The sequence below is a fragment of the Callithrix jacchus genome, chromosome 5, assembly GCF_049354715.1.
Source record: "Callithrix jacchus isolate 240 chromosome 5, calJac240_pri, whole genome shotgun sequence".
NCBI classification, from domain to species: domain Eukaryota; kingdom Metazoa; phylum Chordata; class Mammalia; order Primates; family Cebidae; genus Callithrix; species Callithrix jacchus.
This window is the reverse complement of record NC_133506.1, coordinates 153,152,628-153,171,264: the sequence shown is the minus strand read 5'-3', so window position 1 is coordinate 153,171,264 and position 18,637 is coordinate 153,152,628. Positions and strand designations below refer to the sequence as shown.

The window sequence follows — 18,637 nt, the reverse complement described above, 5'->3', positions numbered from 1 at the left end:
GGATGGATTGCTGGGAGAAATGCTTTATGAACAAAACAGGGTTGGTACCCTTACACAGTTCATCTCCAGCATATTTCTGACAGTCAGAGACAATTCAGAAGACAGTGTTTGAAGAAAGGAGAATAACTGGGTCACTTCATTCTGGGGCTTTCAAAGACTGCTCTTTCTAAATCAGGCTAGATTCTAAACACCTCCCAGTATCTATAGCTATAATTCAGTACTGTGGCTGAATGTTTACCTGACCTCATTTCCCAACTTCAAGAATTAGCTATTAGACAAGTGAAAATAGAATTTTTCCAAAGCAAGCACACTTGGATCAGTGCAGAACCCAATCAAGAACTCCGTAGCATGCATCTCAAGAATGGGAGGGGTCGAGAATAGTTTGCCTAAGATGCTACCAAGTATCCTTGAAAAGAGTGGGCTGAACAAAGGGTGGAAGGTCCTATTTCTGAGTTATAGATGGTTCAGTACATTTTGATCATGCAAATTGTTCATTTGTGTAGGTGCTCAATAAATGATGTTTCAGGATAGGGAGTTGAGCTTTTTCACTGTGCCTTATGCACTCTGAATATTCGGAGATTATTCAAAGGCTGCACATTGCTGACAAACGCCAGAAATAAAGCAAATGGTGGATGTGGCTTTTTTTCTTAACTTTTATTTTAAGATCAGGGGTCCAAGTGCAGGTTTGTTACATAGGTAAACTTGCGTCACGTGGATTTGTTGCACAGATTATTTCATCACCCAGATATTAAGCCTAGAACCCATTAGTGTTGTTTTCCTGATCCTCTTCCTCCTCCCACATTCCACGCTCTGAAAGGCCCCAGTATGTATTGTTCCCCCATGTGTCCTTGTGGCTTTTTCAAACATGGCTTTTTATTTTTGAAATAATGATAACTTCTCATTACACTGTTAAAAAACAATACATAGATCCACGTATCCTTTACCTAGTTTCTCCCAGTGGTATTATCTCACATAACTACAGCACAATGTCACAAGGAGGATATTGACAGGGATATGATCATTTAGCCTTGTTCAAATTCCCTCAATTATTTAAGTGTGTGTGCTACATGTCTGTGGAATTTTAGTTATATATAGGTTGATGTAGCTTCTACCACAGTCAAGATACAAAACAGTTCCATCACCTCAAGGATGTGTCATGTTGCCCTTGATGTAGCATTTTAATAACCTGTAAAGGTGAGAAATATTTCATTATTTCAATTAAGTGGGAGAAACAAACTAACAAAATTTATGCGATTTTAAACACTCATGCTCAAATTTCTTTCATTTTCTATGTCCATATTCTCTCCCGATTGGACTGCTACAAAATATAATTAATCTGACTTCGCAGAATTCCAATATTTTTGCATGGTAATTTTCAGGTATATACTTAGTTGTTAATGAGTTATTTCCATTGTAACGCACGTGACCCATCAATTACATGCCCGAGTATTTATTTTAGAGAAAGAAAAGGTTACGTTTGCCCATAAACCTGTGCACAAATATTCACAGCAGCTTTTGATGTAACAAAAGTTAGAAGCAACACACATGTCCACAAGTGCATGAATGTGTAAATAAACTGGAACATCCATGTAATGGAGTACTACTCAGCAACAAAAAGGAATAAAAATTGATACAAACATCAACTTGGATGGATCTCAAGGGCCATGTGGTGAGTGAGAAAAGCCAATCAAAATATATCCTGTATGATCCCACTTATAAACTATTCTCGAAATGACACAATTATAGTGATGAGAGATGAGTGGTCCCTCAAGGTCTGGATCGGGAAGAAGGTGTGAATATAAAAGTTTTATGGAGTTTTTTTGCAGTGATGGAACAGCTGCGGTCTTAGGGCCGCTTTGACAAAAACACAAAAGATTGAGTGGCTTATACCACAAATATTTATTTCTCATGTTTCTGGAGGCTGGGAAGTTCATGATCTAGGAGCCAGCAGGTCCACTATTGGGTGCGGTCCTGCCTCCTGTTTGTATCCTCACAGGGCAGGCAGAGAGACAGAGAGAGAGAAAGCTAAACCTCCTCTGTCTCTTCTTATAAGGGCACTAATCCCACCATGAGGGCTTCACCCTCATGATCTAATCATGTCCCAAAGGCCTCACTTCCAAACACTATCACACTGGAGATTAGGGATTCAACAGATGCATTTGGTGGGGTTGGGGGGACACAAACATTCAGTCCATAACAGTTATGTGCCCTGACAGTGGTGGAAGTTACATGAATCTACATGTGTGATAAAGTATTACAGAACTATACACCCCCCCCCACAACATGTTTGCATATTAAAAAAATAGGTGAAATTAGGTGTATAGTTTAGTTCATAGCATTATATTATATCCACGCCAGTTTTTGATAATGCATTATGTTTATATAAGAGGCTACCATCAGGGGAAGGTGAGAAAAGGATACAAAGAAATTATCTGTTCTACTGTCACAACTGTTTGGAACTCTAAAATTATTTCAAAATAAAAACGGGAAAACAAAACAAAAAATTAGTTCCCCCCAATTTGCAGAGAGGTTAACGAAGATTCAAATAGGTTAAATAATTTACACTTATTTTTAAAAACCGTCAAATTCAAATCTCAGTAAAAGGCCAAACTGAGATTTGAACTCCAAGACTTCTGAGTCCAAATTCAGGGCTCTTTTTACCACAATGCTCCTATTAGCCATGAGTTTAGCTGGAGCAGATAAACATCCAAGTGGCAGTTGAAGGTCATCTAGGTAGATAGAAGAACATGTTCAAGGTCATGAGTAAACAAAAGCAAGAAAAGAAAGTACAAACCATCAAAGGCTGATGATGGGCAGAGGGAAGCAGGGGGCTAAGAGGACTGGAGCCACGATGGGGCCAAGAACAGGGATGGAGGTAACAACAGGGTATAGGTTGTGAACAGGATGCCTGACATGAAGATAAAGTGACCCCTGATGATGACAGATCCTGGAAATAGCCCTGGAGAGGAGATGAATGGCCAGATCCTACTGAAAGTAAAAGTCTGAGTATGAAATGGTCAAGGAATTGCAAGGCCAGAGAATCAAGCGAGTGGTCCACTGGAACATTCGAGTGAGCCAGAATGTTGCAAGAACGTGGTAGACAGGAAGAGGAAACTCTGTCCCTCCTCACAGTATAAGCATCCTGGGGTAGGTACTGTGCTTTACTTATCTTTGCTCATCATGCAGAGCCTACAACAATGCCACGAACTTAGAGTGCCAGTGATGTTTGCTGAACTAACCAATGAATGTTCTCCTGCCCTAGGAACCTGAAACAGTTCATTACTCTTTTTTAGCACCTATTTTCCCTTGAGGGAGTAGCTTCCGTCGATCAGCATGAACTGAAATAACCATTGAATTCCATCTAAAAATATGTTATTATCATTTTTCATAATAAAGATGAAGCATCTTACTGAATTTTGTTTAAACAGTCCTCTTAAGTGTCATATATTATAAATATTAACCCATAGAATTCTGATTATCACTAATATCCTTCTTGTTGTTGTTGAGACAGAGTCTTGCTCTGTCGCCCAGGCTGGAGTGCAGTAATATGATCTCAGCTCACTACAACATCCTCCTCCTGGATTCAAGTGATTCTCCTGCCTCAAGCTTCCAAGTAGCTGAGACTACAGGTGCCTGCCACCACGCCTGGCTAATTTTTGCATTTTTAGTAGAGACATGGTTTCGCCATGTTGCCCAGCCAGTCTCAAACTCCTGACTTTGTGATCCACCCTCCTCGGCCTCCCAAAGTGTTGGGATTACAGGTGTGAGCCACCGCACCCAGCCACTAACATCTTATAATGCATGAACATCTGTATGTGCACACCTATACACATACCTTTCCATTCAGAGAATTAAAATGCAAGGTGGTATCCACAGTTGATCCACGATGGTCTTGATTCTAGAGTTGTGCTGTCCAATACAGAAGCCATGTGGCTGTTGAGATTTAAATTAAATAAAATTAAAAATTCAGTTCCCCGTTTGCACTAGCCACACATCAGAGGCGCGATAACAACGTGGAGCTAATGGTTACCTTATTGGACAGTGCAGATATAGAACACCCCCATCATCTCAGGAAGTTACACGGAATAGCATTGCCTGGAGCAACCCGCGATGACTTACTAATCTGTCTTTTCTGACCCTTCCCTGACTCCCAAACACCACAATGTCACCTAAGTTCAGTACTCCGCTTCTCAGTGGGCACCTTACATCGAAAATGCTGCACTTAACATTTTAGGTTACTTTTCAGCACAATTACATAAAACTTGACTATATTGGAATCCTGTTTTCTTTTATGTAGACGTATCCAATTTTATGACTATTAATATGTCATAATATGTGTTTAGTATAGTAAGAAGTGTGTCAGACAGAATAACAATGCCCCAAAGATGCTATGTCCTAATCCTCAGAACCTGTAAATAGATATATGACAGGATAAAGGGGAATTGAGGCAGCAGAGAGAATCAAGTTTGCTAATCAACTGATCTTAAAGGGAAAGATTGCTCTGGATTATCCAGGCAGTCTCAATATAATCACAAAATTCTTTAAGAGTGGAAGAGAAGGGGAAAAGAAAAGTCAGTGTTAGAGAGATGCAATATGAAAAAGACTCAACCCATTGCTGGCTCTGAAGTTGGAAGGGGCCATGAGCCAAGGAATGCAGGCCATCTCTGGAAGCTGGGAAAGGTAAGAAAACAAATTCTCTCCTGGAGCTTCCAAAAAGGAACAGAACCCCACCAATACCTTGGTTTTAGCTCAAAGTGAGCATGGACATCTACACTCCAGAATTCAAAAAGAATCAATATGTAGATTTAAACCACTAAGTTTGTTGGTAATTTCTTCTAGCAACGATAGGAATCTAATAGAGAAGTTTCCTAAAAGTCAATATAATTGATGTAACTTTTATTTAATTATTATTAATTTTTTTTACCTTGGTAGCTAAATTACATAATTGATGTAACTTTTATTTAGTTATTTAATTTTTTATTTCTTTTTTACTTTGGGAAGTAGATTGTAAAAGTATTAGTGATACTTTTACAATCACAAAATTCCGAGACTTTAAGACTTGGAAGTTTTTGTTTTAGTTTTTGTCTGCTTTTAATTTTTTCCCCTAAGACTTTGAAGCTTCAAAATTGGGCTTGTAAAACTTATGAGAGTGCATGGAATAAAGGCTGGCAGAGAAGAGAGTAAGCCTTGAGCTAAGTATCCAAGCATAGAGTTGCTAAAGTAGTACAGTTGTTTGCCTGAAAATGACTGCATATAAAATTAGCTAGCCTATTTTGCTTCAGGAAATGGATAAGGAAATGATATAATCTTTAAGAACATTAGGAAAGGAAACTTATAATTTATATTAGTGAGTAATTTCATTTATAATAGAAATGAAATTCTATTTCTATTATAATAAAAATGCAATTGTTCTATTGTGTCCAGTCTCAGATTTATGTTATCATGTGAGTTTTTAATCTCCATGTTGTCATTTTTTTTTTTTGTTTAATGTGTTTCTGCAGACAATAAACATAAGAAAATAAAGCACTGAATTCAGCATCAAAGTAGTGAACTAGGTCTAATGCATTTGGGATGGGAAGAAATTTGTAGGGACCTACGCTAAAATACAATCTAGAGTTCTCTTACGTACCAAAAGATTATGGTTTAATGAGTGCTAAGAACTCACTTCTAAACTTTAGGAAAATTTGAACACTCATCCTCTTTTATGTCTGCCTGAAATTTCCACTTTATGTACTGACAGGGCTTTTTTTTTTTTTCTGAAGCTTTAAAGGCCAATGTTAAAATGCAACACGGAATTGAAAAAAGTAGGAAAGGCTAAAGAAAAAAAAAAAGGCAAGTTTCTGATAGATGACAGAAGAAACCAGGCAGCAGATACGCTCATGGAAGCTGGTATGGAAATTATAGACAATTTCTTGGTCAGTGTTTTTCAACAAATCTTTTCTGAATGAACCTGCCAGCAGCTCTGAACAGCCTGTGTCCACTCTCAGAGCCTCTGAGACCCGCTACATTCCATCTCTTCAGACTCATGTGTCCAGCTGCCTACCACACACCTCAAACTCAACATGTCCAAAATTGAACTATTCTAATTCCTTTCTACCCCATACTGCTCCTCGTCACATTTTTCCTGACCCAACCATTCAAGCTGGAAAGCTCAGTGATGCATGAATCGTTCCCTCGTCCACCCTTCACCATGTCCAGCCCATTACCAAATCCTCACCATCCCTCCTTCTCCAGCCTTTTCACACTTCACATCCATTTCCAGAGTTCACTTCCAAAGCTCGTTAATCTCATGGGTTCTGTGAAAACACGAATTGGTTCCTCCTAACTAGTCCTGTCAGTGAAAAGGATTTATAACCACTGGACACTGCTCAAATTCTTTTATTTAAAAATATTTTTGTATGTTTGTTATCTGAAGATCACTGTACAGAGCCACGTCCCTTGATTTCAAAAAGTTCTAGTGGGATCAGGAACAACAATAATATAGAAAAATAATAAAAATAACTGCAGTTACCATTTATTGAGCATCTTCTGTTTTTCTGTATTGTTGCAGATGCATATATTGTCCCTAATAATCAGAACAGCCCTACTAGGCAGTAATTATAGTTACTGTATAGCTATAGATACGGAAAGCTAAGAGTCAGAGAAGTTACTAACTTGACAAGATCTCGCAGTCCTGAGTAGAAACCTGAATTTCTTGAGGGCAGAGGCTATGATAATAGCCTGGATTATACAATAGTGTAATAAACTATATTTGTAAATATATATAATAGAAACTTATCTTACTATAATCCAAATAGTGGAATGTTTATCATTCATTATAACAAAATATTTATATATTATATAAACTATATTATATAATAATATAATAAACCTTTTCATTTTGTGTTTAATCTCAGAATTTAAAAAATTCAAAGTACCATACATTATATATAATCTGTAACTTATTTTATTATAATCTATTATAATGAATGTTTATAATCCATTATAATTCAATGTTTATATATTATATAAACTATTATATAATAACATAATAAAAATTTTTCATTTTTACTAATGCCAGAATTAAAAAAATTCCGACAAAGTCGTGGCTGGCTTTCTAGATCATGACGAAGTCTAAGTCAGAGGAGAGCTCCAGTGTTTAAATGACATTCATATTCCTTAAACAGCTTCCATATCAAAGCCTCGAGTTCTTCCTATTTATGTTTATGAGCTCTCATTCTCCTTAATATACCTTGGTCCTATAATTTCTTACTGCTCTTACCAAAAAAAAAAAAATGCATGAAGTTAATGAGATTTTCTCCATAGGAGCACTGTGAGCATTTAGTGAAAGAATGTCTGTGGATTGCCTACCACAAAGCCTAGACAAAGAGTAGACCTTCTGTAAGAAGCAGTCAATACAGCATAATGGCCAAGAGAGTGGGCTGTGGAATCAGCTTCCCTCTACTCCTTAATGCTGTGTGACTTTGGCTAAGTCACTCAACCTCTCTGAACCTCGGCCTTCTCACAGGTAAAAATATGGCTAGTAATACTACCTATATCATAAAGTTCCTATGAATCCAATTGAATAATGCATGTAAATACTTAGCCTGATTTAGTAAGCACTCAATAAATAGCTTTCAGCTGTTATCTCACCGCCTCCCCCCAAGAAAGCAGAATTGCAATAAAACTGTTATAGTAGAGGCCGGAGGTGGTGGCTCACGCCTATAATCCCAGCAATTTGGGAGGCCAAGGCGGGTGGATCACGAGGTCAAGAGATCGAGACCATCCTGGTCAACATGGTGAAACCCCATTTCTACTAAAAATACAAAAATTAGCTGGGCACGGTGGTGCGCGCCTGTAGTCCCAGCTACTCGGGAGGCTGAGGCAGGAGAATTGCCTGAACCCAGGAGGCAGAGGTTGCAGTGAGCCGAGATCGTGTCATTGCACTCCAGCCTGGGTAACAAGAGCGAAACTCCGTCTCAAAAAAAAAAAAAACTGTTATAGTAGAAAGAGAAATCAGTGTCTGCTTTTCATCCACTGCATTTATATAGACAGCAGGCTTTTTTGCCAAAAGCATACTGGTTCATCATCTGGACAGAAAGAGAGCAAACCATGGGATTTGGGAGCTCAGAGAGAACATTAGCTGAAATCTAGCTCGATCTGGCCAAGTTCAGAGATAAGACAGAGGTTCATAAAAGGAAAATCGAGTTCCCAATGCTGCAAAGCTCATTTAAGGCAAACCCAAGGGTAGATTCCTACTTCTAGGTTTATAATCCCATGCGTGTTCAACTACGAAAAAATGTACACATTTTTAGAGGTCAGTTCAATACCTTCTCATGTGTTAGAAATTCAAAAATAAATCACTAGTCACATTGTTCCCAAATGTCTAACTGATTATATTAATCTAAATAAACTAGGGCTCAGTTTTTAAAAATTCAAGTAAAGGGATTTCTATAATACTAAACACATGTTTCTAAGTTGCTTAAAATGGGTTAAGATAAAAATATGAATACTCTCATTGAGCTAAAGTTTTTAAGATTAAATAAATTTTATAAAACCACTCAATAAATTCAGAAAGCAATGAACATTGATTAAAATAAGGATTGTCAACAAAAACTTGGAAAAATAAAGTAAGGATATGAAAACCGAGCCAGGGGTGCTTTTTGCTCTCGGGGAGATCCCATCTGCCAGTTCCCTACAGGACAGACCACGGAAGCACTTCCCTAGCACAATCTTCAGCTGTATCACCTGGGAGCTAATTGGTGAGCTAATTGTTTAAAGTGTTTGAATATGGTCAAGTATGCTCATTTATTGGGTAACTATTGATCAAAACTTCCTTTACTCTGGGCATAGTGGTTGGACAGGAGCTGAAATAATGAAATAAAATAGGGTCCCTGTCTTCAAGAATCTTGGGGTACAATAGGAGAAGCAGACAAGTGATTAAGAAAACTGCAATCCAGGATAATGGATATCAGTGGTTAAATACCTGGGATAATCAAAATCAATAGCTAATACTTATTAAACACATACTATGTGCCCAGCAATATACTAAACACTCAAATTGTTTCACAAAACCATCTCAGAGGGTTGCTATGATTAGCTTCAGGAAACTGAGCCAAAAAGTAGGACTCAAATCTCTGTATGCTGAGCCCACATCCTGTCTGTGAGTGACAGTTGCTCCATGAGTGATTGACGGGAACATATAATGCGCAATGGCACCCCCAGGAGATGTTCCCAACCCAGGCTTGGTGGATCAGTGCCCATTTCCTAGAGGGCCCCTGAGCATTGAAACCGAGGTGAATTGGGATTGTGCTGGGTGGAGGAGGGAGTAAGAAAGACCTTCAAGTAGATGAGTGCGTGAAAGAGGAATCACCTTCCCACTGTCCTAGGGATTGTATGTGGCCTTCAAGTCCCTCCTTGGTTTGGCCCAGCCTCAACTCTTCACCACTGTCTACCCATAGGCTTCTAAAATGTTATATCAAAGGTTTAACATTTTTCAGCTTCTTTAAAGGACCAAGTTTGCTTTCCCTGCTGGGCCTCTGGGCATGCCACTCCTGCGCCTAGATGACAACACTGCTCCTAGATAATACTTAGTCGTTCTGCAGGTTTCAGCTTACACATTGCTTCCCTTAGGGAACCTTCCATGAGTTCTCTCCAGGCCCTCCCTAGACTGGCTTTAGGGTCCCTATCACGCACTCCTATGGCCCCCTCCATCACAGTAGTAAGTACACTAATAAATCCACTTTCAAACATCTGCCTTCTCTATGAAACTCCGTAACCTCCATTAGCAAGGTTTGTTTTATTCATCACTGTATTCCCAAAGCCTGGCACAATACCAGGCACACAGTAGGTGCTCAATAATTATTTGTAGAATGAATGAAAAGATCTAAGTGTATGGAGTAACATCCCCATCTTGTGGCCTTCTGGAAGACGCCAGGTCAAGTCTTAATCCCCTGCTGCATTTTCAGTACCAAAAGCACTGGTGGACTTTCAAGATCCTTACTCCACGCACTGGATAAAATTAAAACAAAAATGAGATCCAACCTGCAAGTTCAATGTTTCCCATGGTTAGCTGACACAAAGCAGGAGAAGTAGTTGGAAGAGAATCAACCTGAATACATGGCTCTAAACAGAAGCGAGGCACTTAAACCAGATAACCCTGTTGCCTTGTCCACTTCCATTTTGGAGCAAAGGATTTTATTCAGGTTTGCCATCTGGAAGGACACTTTCCAGACATATATTTCCTCATGGACTGAATCATTTTCAGTTGGTTTTACAGCCAACTTTGAACTATAGAGTTCAGATGGAAGGATAAAGCAGATAATCTGGAGAAGAAGCACCCAGCTAGTAGCCAAGCATGGTGGCTAATGCCTTTAATCCCAGAACTTTGGGAAGCCGAGGTTGGCAGATCACCTGAGGTTAGGAGTTCAAGACCAGCCTGGCCAATGTGGCTAAACCCCGTCTCCAATAAAAATGCAAAAAATTAGCTGGGCATGGTGGTGCATGCCTGTAATACCAGCAACTCAGAAGGCTGAGGCAGAAGACTCATTGGAACCTGGAAGGTGGAAATTGCAGTGAGCCAAGATTGCACCACTGTACTCCAGCCTGGATGACAGAATGAGACTTTGTCTAATTTAAAAAAAAAAAAAAAAGGACCCAGCTAGTAAGTGGCATTGCTGGCCCAGTGTCCCCATCACGCTGCCTCTGCTCTCACAGTTGGGCTTGTTCATAATGGAGTGATGATTAGTTAATGTGTGGTAGCACAGAATGATGGCATGTTGTTTTAGCTCATTTTGTTATGAAATAATCATAATTAGCATGCAACTTCTCTCTTTATGTGTGGTCTGGAAAATGATGACGGTACATAAAGTTATTCCCAAAGTGGGATGCTTTGAAAATGTTGCAGAGAAAGAGCAATAACATTACAGTTTTATAGAAAGATTAGAATTTTTATATACAAAAGCATTAAATTTTGACAGACAAGTCTATTCATCCCCAAAATAATAATCTACAACTTTATAATCATAGACTCTTTAAACAGGAAAGACGCTTAAAGGAAGACTAACTCTGATTAAAATGAATAAACATTTTTAAAGGACTTTGACCTCCTCAAAGTAATTATTGCAGGCACTTACCAGAGCACTTCCTGTGAGCCATGAACTGAGCACATCACATAGACTATCCTGTTGATCCTCATCCTCTCCACCTGGTAAGTAGGTGTTTTCATTCCCATCCTAAAGATAAGGAGATGCAGCAAAGGAGGGTGAAGGGCCTTGTTCAAAGTCTCATCGTGAGTGCATGGTGGAGCCGGGATTCAAGGCACCAGCGTCTAGAGTGCCTGCTTTCATGTCCCTTTGCAAAACCAAAAGTTAAGCCAACCCTGCTCTCTGTCAGTTTGCTATCCTAAAACGTTTTGAAGATGTGTCAAAGTTATGACCTCACTTCTCACACACTCCCTGTCCTTTTGCCTAACAGAAATTTCTGGTTTAATAATTAGCCACAGTGGAGTCAAAACAGTAGAGTATTTGGAGTTGAAAAACAGGCGCTCTGGAATACATTGATCTTCCACTTTATCAGGTCACTTAATCTTCCTTGAAGTTTTATGAATCTGTAAAATGGGTGCAATATCTATTTCACACAGTTGTTGAATTTCATGAAATAACATCTTTAAAAAGGCCTAGAACCTGAGAGTTGCTCAAACATTTGTTGGTTCTGACTCAATGATTGTCCTTGGGGTCCACAATCCCCTCTAACATCGGCAACACCCCCCCCCCATCCCATTCCATATAAGAAGCCTGGAGGTGTAGAATTGGTCACTGAGACATTGGATTGATAGGAGAAATTTCTCTGCTACTATTTTAAACATTCTTGAGGGCCCGATTAAGTCCAGAGAAATATTTTCCCTCAGCCGGGCACGGTGGCTCACGCCTGTAATCCCAGCATTTTGGGAGGTTGAGGCAAGCGGATCCTGAGGTCAGGAGTTCAAGACCAGCCTAGCCAACATAGTGAAACCTGTCTCTACTAAAAATACAAAAAATTAGTCAGGTGTGGTGGCGGGTGACTGTAGTCCCAGCTACTAAGGAGGCTGAGGCAGGAGAATCACTCAAACCCAGGAGGCAGAGGTTGCAGTGAGCCAATATCACCACTGCACTCCAGCCTGGGCGACAGTGCAAGACTTCGACTCAAAAAAAAAAAAAAAAAAAAAAAAGAAATGTTTTCCCTCAATTTTATCTCGTAAACAAACCAAATCTAGCTCTTTCTAGTCACAGGCCTAGGTGCTCAGCCCTACAGTCGATTGGATCTGTAGGTCATCATTGAATGCAGAGGAAACATACAAGCCCAAATGAATACATTCTTCATTTATTTCTCAGGTAGAAACAGTCACCAGTGGTTCACTCATTCATTCAACACTCTGCAAATATTTACTGAGTGCCGACTTTGTGTGTTTTTAATAAAACATAATCCCAGGTGTTCAGAATATTTGGATAGTGTTAAGTTCATATAAGTTGTAAATATTTTTACACCCTCTTTCAATCATTTCCCAAGAATGAAATTCCAAGAGTGATGAGTTTACTCTGTCTGCGAATAGCACAGCTATGTCTGAACTCTCCACCGTGACGACCTTCCAGCACTAATAAGGCCTTCTCCCCACCAGGGCCTTTGGTAATGGGCATCTCCCTTTCCAATTCAGCCACTTACATCATATTTAAGATTATGAATAAGTTTCCATTACCACACACTCTGCCCTTTGTCACAGTCCAGGGACATGAAGTCAAACAAACAAGTAGCCACTAGGCAAGTGTTCTCTTATCTCTTGCCACAAAGTTAAAAGAAAAAAATTGAAGAAACAAATGAAATCTCCTATATGAATGTTAACAAAAGAATTAAGAACCAAAGGACTTTGAAATCCTGTTGTAAACACTGACTACTACTAAATTCTACTTGGTACAAGCAGGTATGCTTTAAAAACTCTAACTGAACCACAGTTTCTAACTGAACCAAAATCTTAAATGTTTTGCTTTTACTAATGGTAAAATAGGGGGATGGCGGCCCTCCTGCTGATCCAGAAGTCAGGGGACTGAAAGTGGCCAAAGTGCTGTGCCAGGTGAAGAGAATGGCCCCAACGTTGCAAGAATGCTACTACACGGTTTAGGCTCCAGAAATCTCTTCTGCCTTCTGTATTGTTTGTTTTCAGAGAAATGAAGAGGTGATAACACAGGTAGATGGATGTGGCGAGCTGAATAACGGCCTCCAAAGATGTACACGTCTTGCCGCCTGGAACCTGTGAATATATCACCCTGCACAATGAGAGGAACTGTGCACATGTGATTAAATGAAGCATCTGGAGATGGGAGATTATCCCGGATTAGCTGACTGGGACCAATGCCATCACAAGGGTACTTGGAAGAGGGCCAGAGTCAGGAGGTGGGATGATGAAAGCAAGAAGTTGGAGGGATACGAGGAAGGGATCATGAACCAAGGACTGCAGGAGGCCACGGAAAAGGCCCAGCCATGGATTCCTCCCTGAAGCCTCTGGAAGCAATCACCTCTGCTGACACCTTGACTTTAGCCCAGTGAGAATGACTGCAGACTCTGAGCTCCAGAGCAGCAAGAGGATAAATGTGTGTTGTTCTGAGCCACTTGATTCCTGGTGGTTTGTTATGGCAGCCATGTAAAAGCAATACAAGTACCAAGCTATGTTCTCTAGTTACAAAGAGCAAAGGACAGAGAATCAGAACACTTTGGTTCCAATTTTGTCTCTGACATTACTAGCTGTGTGATCTTAAATGAGTCACATTGCCTCTCTGGACCTTGATTTATCCATATACCAGAGGGCTCCATTAGTTAACTCTTCAGTGCCTTCTATTATGAGGATCTATAGCGGGCACAGTGTGAAGTGCACATAGACACTTAAATCAATATCCTTCTTGCCCTCCTGATATTTTAAATTTTAATTTATATTCTTCTTGCCCTATTATACCTCAAGCAATGATAAAGCCAGATAATAAATTCCAGACATCGGTACTGAAGACATAGGGGCATATAAATGAATTTATAAATCCTAGGATCTTTTTGACTAGTGTACAAGATATTTTTGGAAAAAAAAAAAAGATGGTGCTACATTAGGTAGGTTTATTTTAGAGAAACCCCTTTGTTCTGGCCAGACATATGGGCCGGCTGTGCCACTGCACCCACTGAGTGTTTATCTTCTCCACTCCTGTGCAATAATTTTAATAAAAGCCCTGCAGCAGCCCTCACCCCAGGTGGCGACCCAGCCCCACCTGTCTCTCTTCCTGACAGACTGTTGAACATGGATGACTTCCAGAGACGAAAAGTCATTATTCTGCCTTCTCAACCTTTCTGTTTTTGCTCCAGGTAGCTGTTGCAAAATGTTGTATATTTAGAAACATGATGTCAGCTGTTTCTTATTTTGCCATCATTGAGATGTCATGTGACTTGAATTTTCTAACACATAGATCCCTTTTTCCACTCGTCCCCATTCTGTACAAACAAGAGAACAGTAAATGAATTAAAGGGAGCCCACCAATTTATGTTTAATTTGTTCTGAATAAACAAGCCCACCCAGGCACCTGGCACTGGAAGTGAGCTGAGGACAGCCAGGTGATGCTTTGTTTGCCCTTCACCAGCTTTACGAAGCTGAGCTGTTTACTGATATTTTTTTTTTTTTTTTTTTTTTTTTTTTTTTAATTTTTTATTGGATTATAGGTTTTGGGGTACATGAGCAGAGCATGCAAGACAGTTGCGTAGGTACACACATGGCAGTGTGCTTTGCTTTTCTTCTCCCCTTCACCCACATTTGGCATTTCTCCCCAGGCTATCCCTCCCCACCTCCCCCTCCCACTGGCCCTCCCCTTTTCCCCCCAATAGACCCCAGTGTTTAGTACTCCCCTTTCTGTGTCCATGTGTTCTCATTTTTCATCACCCACCTATGAGTGAGAATATGCGGTGTTTCATTTTCTGTTCCTGTGTCAGTTTGCTGAGGATGATGTTCTCCAGATTCATCCATGTCCCTACAAACGACACGAACTCATCATTTCTGATTGCTGCATAATATTCCATGGTGTATATGTGCCACATTTTTCCAATCCAGTCTATTATCAGTGGGCATTTGGGTTGATTCCAGGTCTTTGCTATTGTAAACAGTGCTGCAATGAACATTCGTGTACATGTGTCCTTATAGTAGAACGATTTATAGTCTTTTGGATATATACCCAGTAATGGGATTGCTGGGTCAAATGGAATTTCTATTTCTAAGGCCTTGAGGAATCGCCACACTGTCTTCCACAATGGTTGAACTAATTTACACTCCCACCAACAGTGTAAAAGTGTTCCTTTTTCTCCACATCCTCTCCAGCATCTGTTGTCTCCAGATTTTTTAATGATCGCCATTCTAACTGGCGTGAGATGGTATCTCAATGTGGTTTTGATTTGCATCTCTCTGATGACCAGTGACGATGAGCATTTTTTCATATGATTGTTGGCCTCATATATGTCTTCTTTCGTAAAGTATCTGTTCATATCCTTTGCCCACTTTTGAATGGGCTTGTTTGTTTTTTTCCTGTAAATCTGCTTGAGTTGTTTGTAAATTCTGGATATCAGCCCTTTGTCAGATGGGTAGACTGCGAAAATTTTTTCCCATTCTGTTGGTTGCCGATCCACTCTAGTGACTGTTTCTTTTGCCGTGCAGAAGCTGTGGAGTTTCATTAGGTCCCATTTGTCTATTTTGGCTTTTGTTGCCAATGCTCTTGGTGTTTTGTTCATGAAGTCCTTGCCTACTCCTATGTCCTGGATAGTTTTGCCTAGATTTCCTTCTAGGGTTTTTATGGTGCCAGGTCTTATGTTTAAGTCTTTAATCCATCTGGAGTTAATTTTAGTGTAAGGTGTCAGGAAGGGGTCCAGTTTCTGCTTTCTGCACATGGCTAGCCAGTTTTCCCAACACCATTTGTTAAACATGGAATCCTTGCCCCATTGCTTATTTTTGTCAGGTTTATCAAAGATTGTATAGTTGTATGTATGTTGTGTTGCCTCCGGTGCCTCTGTTTTGTTCCATTGGTCTATATCTCTGTTTTGGTACCAGTACCATGCTGTTTTGATTACTGTAGCCTTGTAGTATAGTTTGAAATCCGGTAGTGTGATGCCCCCCGCTGTGTTCTTTTTGCTTAGAATTGACTTGGCTATGCGGGCTCTCTTTTGGTTCCATATGAAGTTCATGGTGGTTTTTTCCAGTTCTGTGAAGAAAGTCAATGGTAGCTTGATGGGGATAGCGTTGATTCTGTAAATTACTTTGGGCAGTATAGCCATTTTCACGATATTAATTCTTCCTAACCATGAACATGGAATGTTTCTCCATCTGTTTGTGTCCTCTCTGATTTCGTTGAGCAGTGGTTTGTAGTTCTCCTTGAAGAGGTCCCTTACGTTCCTTGTGAGTTGTATTCCAAGGTATTTTATTCTTTTTGTAGCAATTGCGAATGGCAGTTCGCTCTTGATTTGGCTTTCTTTAAGTCTGTTATTGGTGTATAGGAATGCTTGTGATTTTTGCACATTGATTTTATATCCTGAGACTTTGCTGAAGTTGTTTATCAGTTTCAGGAGTTTTTGGGCTGAGGCGATGGGGTCTTCTAGGTATACTATCATGTCGTCTGCAAATAGAGACAATTTGGCTTCCACCTTTCCTATTTGAATACCCTTTATTTCTTTTTCTTGCCTGATTGCTCTGGCTAGAACTTCCAGTACTATATTGAATAGGAGTGGTGAGAGAGGGCATCCTTGTCTAGTACCAGATTTCAAAGGGAATGCTTCCAGTTTTTGCCCATTCAGTATGATATTGGCTGTTGGTTTGTGATAAATAGCTTTTATTACTTTGAGATACGTTCCATCGATACCGAGTTTATTGAGGGTTTTTAGCATAAAGGGCTGTTGAATTTTGTCAAATGCCTTCTCTGCGTCAATTGAGATAATCATGTGGTTTTTATTTTTGGTTCTGTTTATGTGGTGAATTACGTTGATAGACTTGCGTATGTTGAACCAGCCTTGCATCCCTGGGATGAATCCTACTTGATCATGATGAATAAGTTTTTTGATTTGCTGTTGCAATCGGCTTGCCAATATTTTATTGAAGATTTTTGCATCTATGTTCATCATGGATATTGGCCTGAAGTTTTCTTTTCTCGTTGGGTCTCTGCCGGGTTTTGGTATCAGGATGATGTTGGTCTCATAAACTGATTTGGGAAGGATTCCCTCTTTTTGGATTGTTTGAAATAGTTTTAGAAGGAATGGTACCAGCTCCTCCTTGTGTGTCTGGTAGAATTCGGCTGTGAACCCATCTGGACCTGGGCTTTTTTTGTGAGGTAGGCTCTTAATTGCTGCCTCAACTTCAGACCTTGTTATTGGTCTATTCATAGTTCCAGCTTCCTCCTGGTTTAGGCTTGGAAGGACACAGGAGTCCAGGAATTTATCCATTTCTTCCAGGTTTACTAGTTTATGTGCATAGAGTTGTTTGTAATATTCTCTGATGATGGTTTGAATTTCTGTGGAATCTGTGGTGATTTCCCCTTTATCATTTTTTATTGCATCTATTTGGTTGTTCTCTCTTTTCTTTTTAATCAATCTGGCTAGTGGTCTGTCTATTTTGTTGATCTTTTCAAAAAACCAGCTCTTGGATTTATTGATTTTTTGAAGGGTTTTTCGTGTCTCAATCTCCTTCAGCTCAGCTCTGATCTTAGTAATTTCTTGTCTTCTGCTGGGTTTTGAGTTTTTTTGATCTTGCTCCTCTAGCTCTTTCAATTTTGACGATAGGGTGTCAATTTTGGATCTCTCCATTCTCCTCATATGGGCACTTATTGCTATATACTTTCCTCTAGAGACTGCTTTAAATGTGTCCCAGAGGTTCTGGCACGTTGTGTCTTCATTCTCATTGGTTTCGAAGAACTTCTTTATTTCTGCCTTCATTTCGTTGTTTACCCAGTCAACATTCAAGAGCCAGTTGTTCAGTTTCCATGAAGCTGTGCGGTTCTGGGTCTGTTTCTGAATTCTGAGTTCTAACTTGATTGCACTATGGTCTGAGAGGCTGTTTGTTATGATTTCAGTTGTTTTGCATTTGTTGAGCAGTGCTTTACTTCCAATTATGTGGTCAATTTTAGAGTAGGTGTGATGTGGTGCTGAGAAGAATGTGTATTCTGTGGATTTGGGGTGGAGAGTTCTGTAAATGTCCACCAGGTTTGCTTGCTCCAGGTCTGAGTTCAAGCCCTGGGTATCCTTGTTGATTTTCTGTCTGGTTGATCTGTCTAGTATTGACAGTGGAGTGTTAAAGTCTCCCACTATTATTGTGTGGGAGTCTAAGTCCTTCTGTAAGTCATTAAGAACTTGCCTTATGTATCTGGGTGCTCCTGTGTTGGGTCCATATATGTTTAGGATCGTTAGCTCTTCTTGTTGTATCGATCCTTTTACCATTATGTAATGGCCTTCTTTGTCTCTTTTGATCTTTGTTGCTTTAAAGTCTATTTTATCAGAGATGAGAATTGCAACTCCTGCTTTTTTTTGCTTTCCATTAGCTTGGTAAATCTTCCTCCATCCCTTTATTTTGAGCCTTTGTGTATCCTTGCATGTGAGATGGGTTTCCTGTATACAGCACACTGAT

The 18,637-nt window shown here is 39.8% G+C and overlaps 1 protein-coding gene across 2 annotated transcripts in view; it reads right to left on the bottom strand.

Moving 5' to 3' along the window:
* The window catches only part of RFC3 (replication factor C subunit 3), a 94,908-nt gene that overhangs the window by 25,725 nt on the left and 50,546 nt on the right, over positions 1-18,637 (bottom strand). The window contains exons 10-12 of one of the 2 annotated variants that reach the window (XR_013536444.1): positions 11,115-11,213; positions 6,218-6,296; positions 3,836-3,933 (exon numbers count right to left, since the gene is read on the bottom strand). The exons of the other annotated variant lie outside the window; for it this stretch is intronic. The gene's annotated coding sequence lies outside the window, so the exon portion shown is untranslated. The remainder of the gene's footprint in view (positions 1-3,835; positions 3,934-6,217; positions 6,297-11,114; positions 11,214-18,637) is intronic. 2 annotated transcript variants of the gene reach the window in all.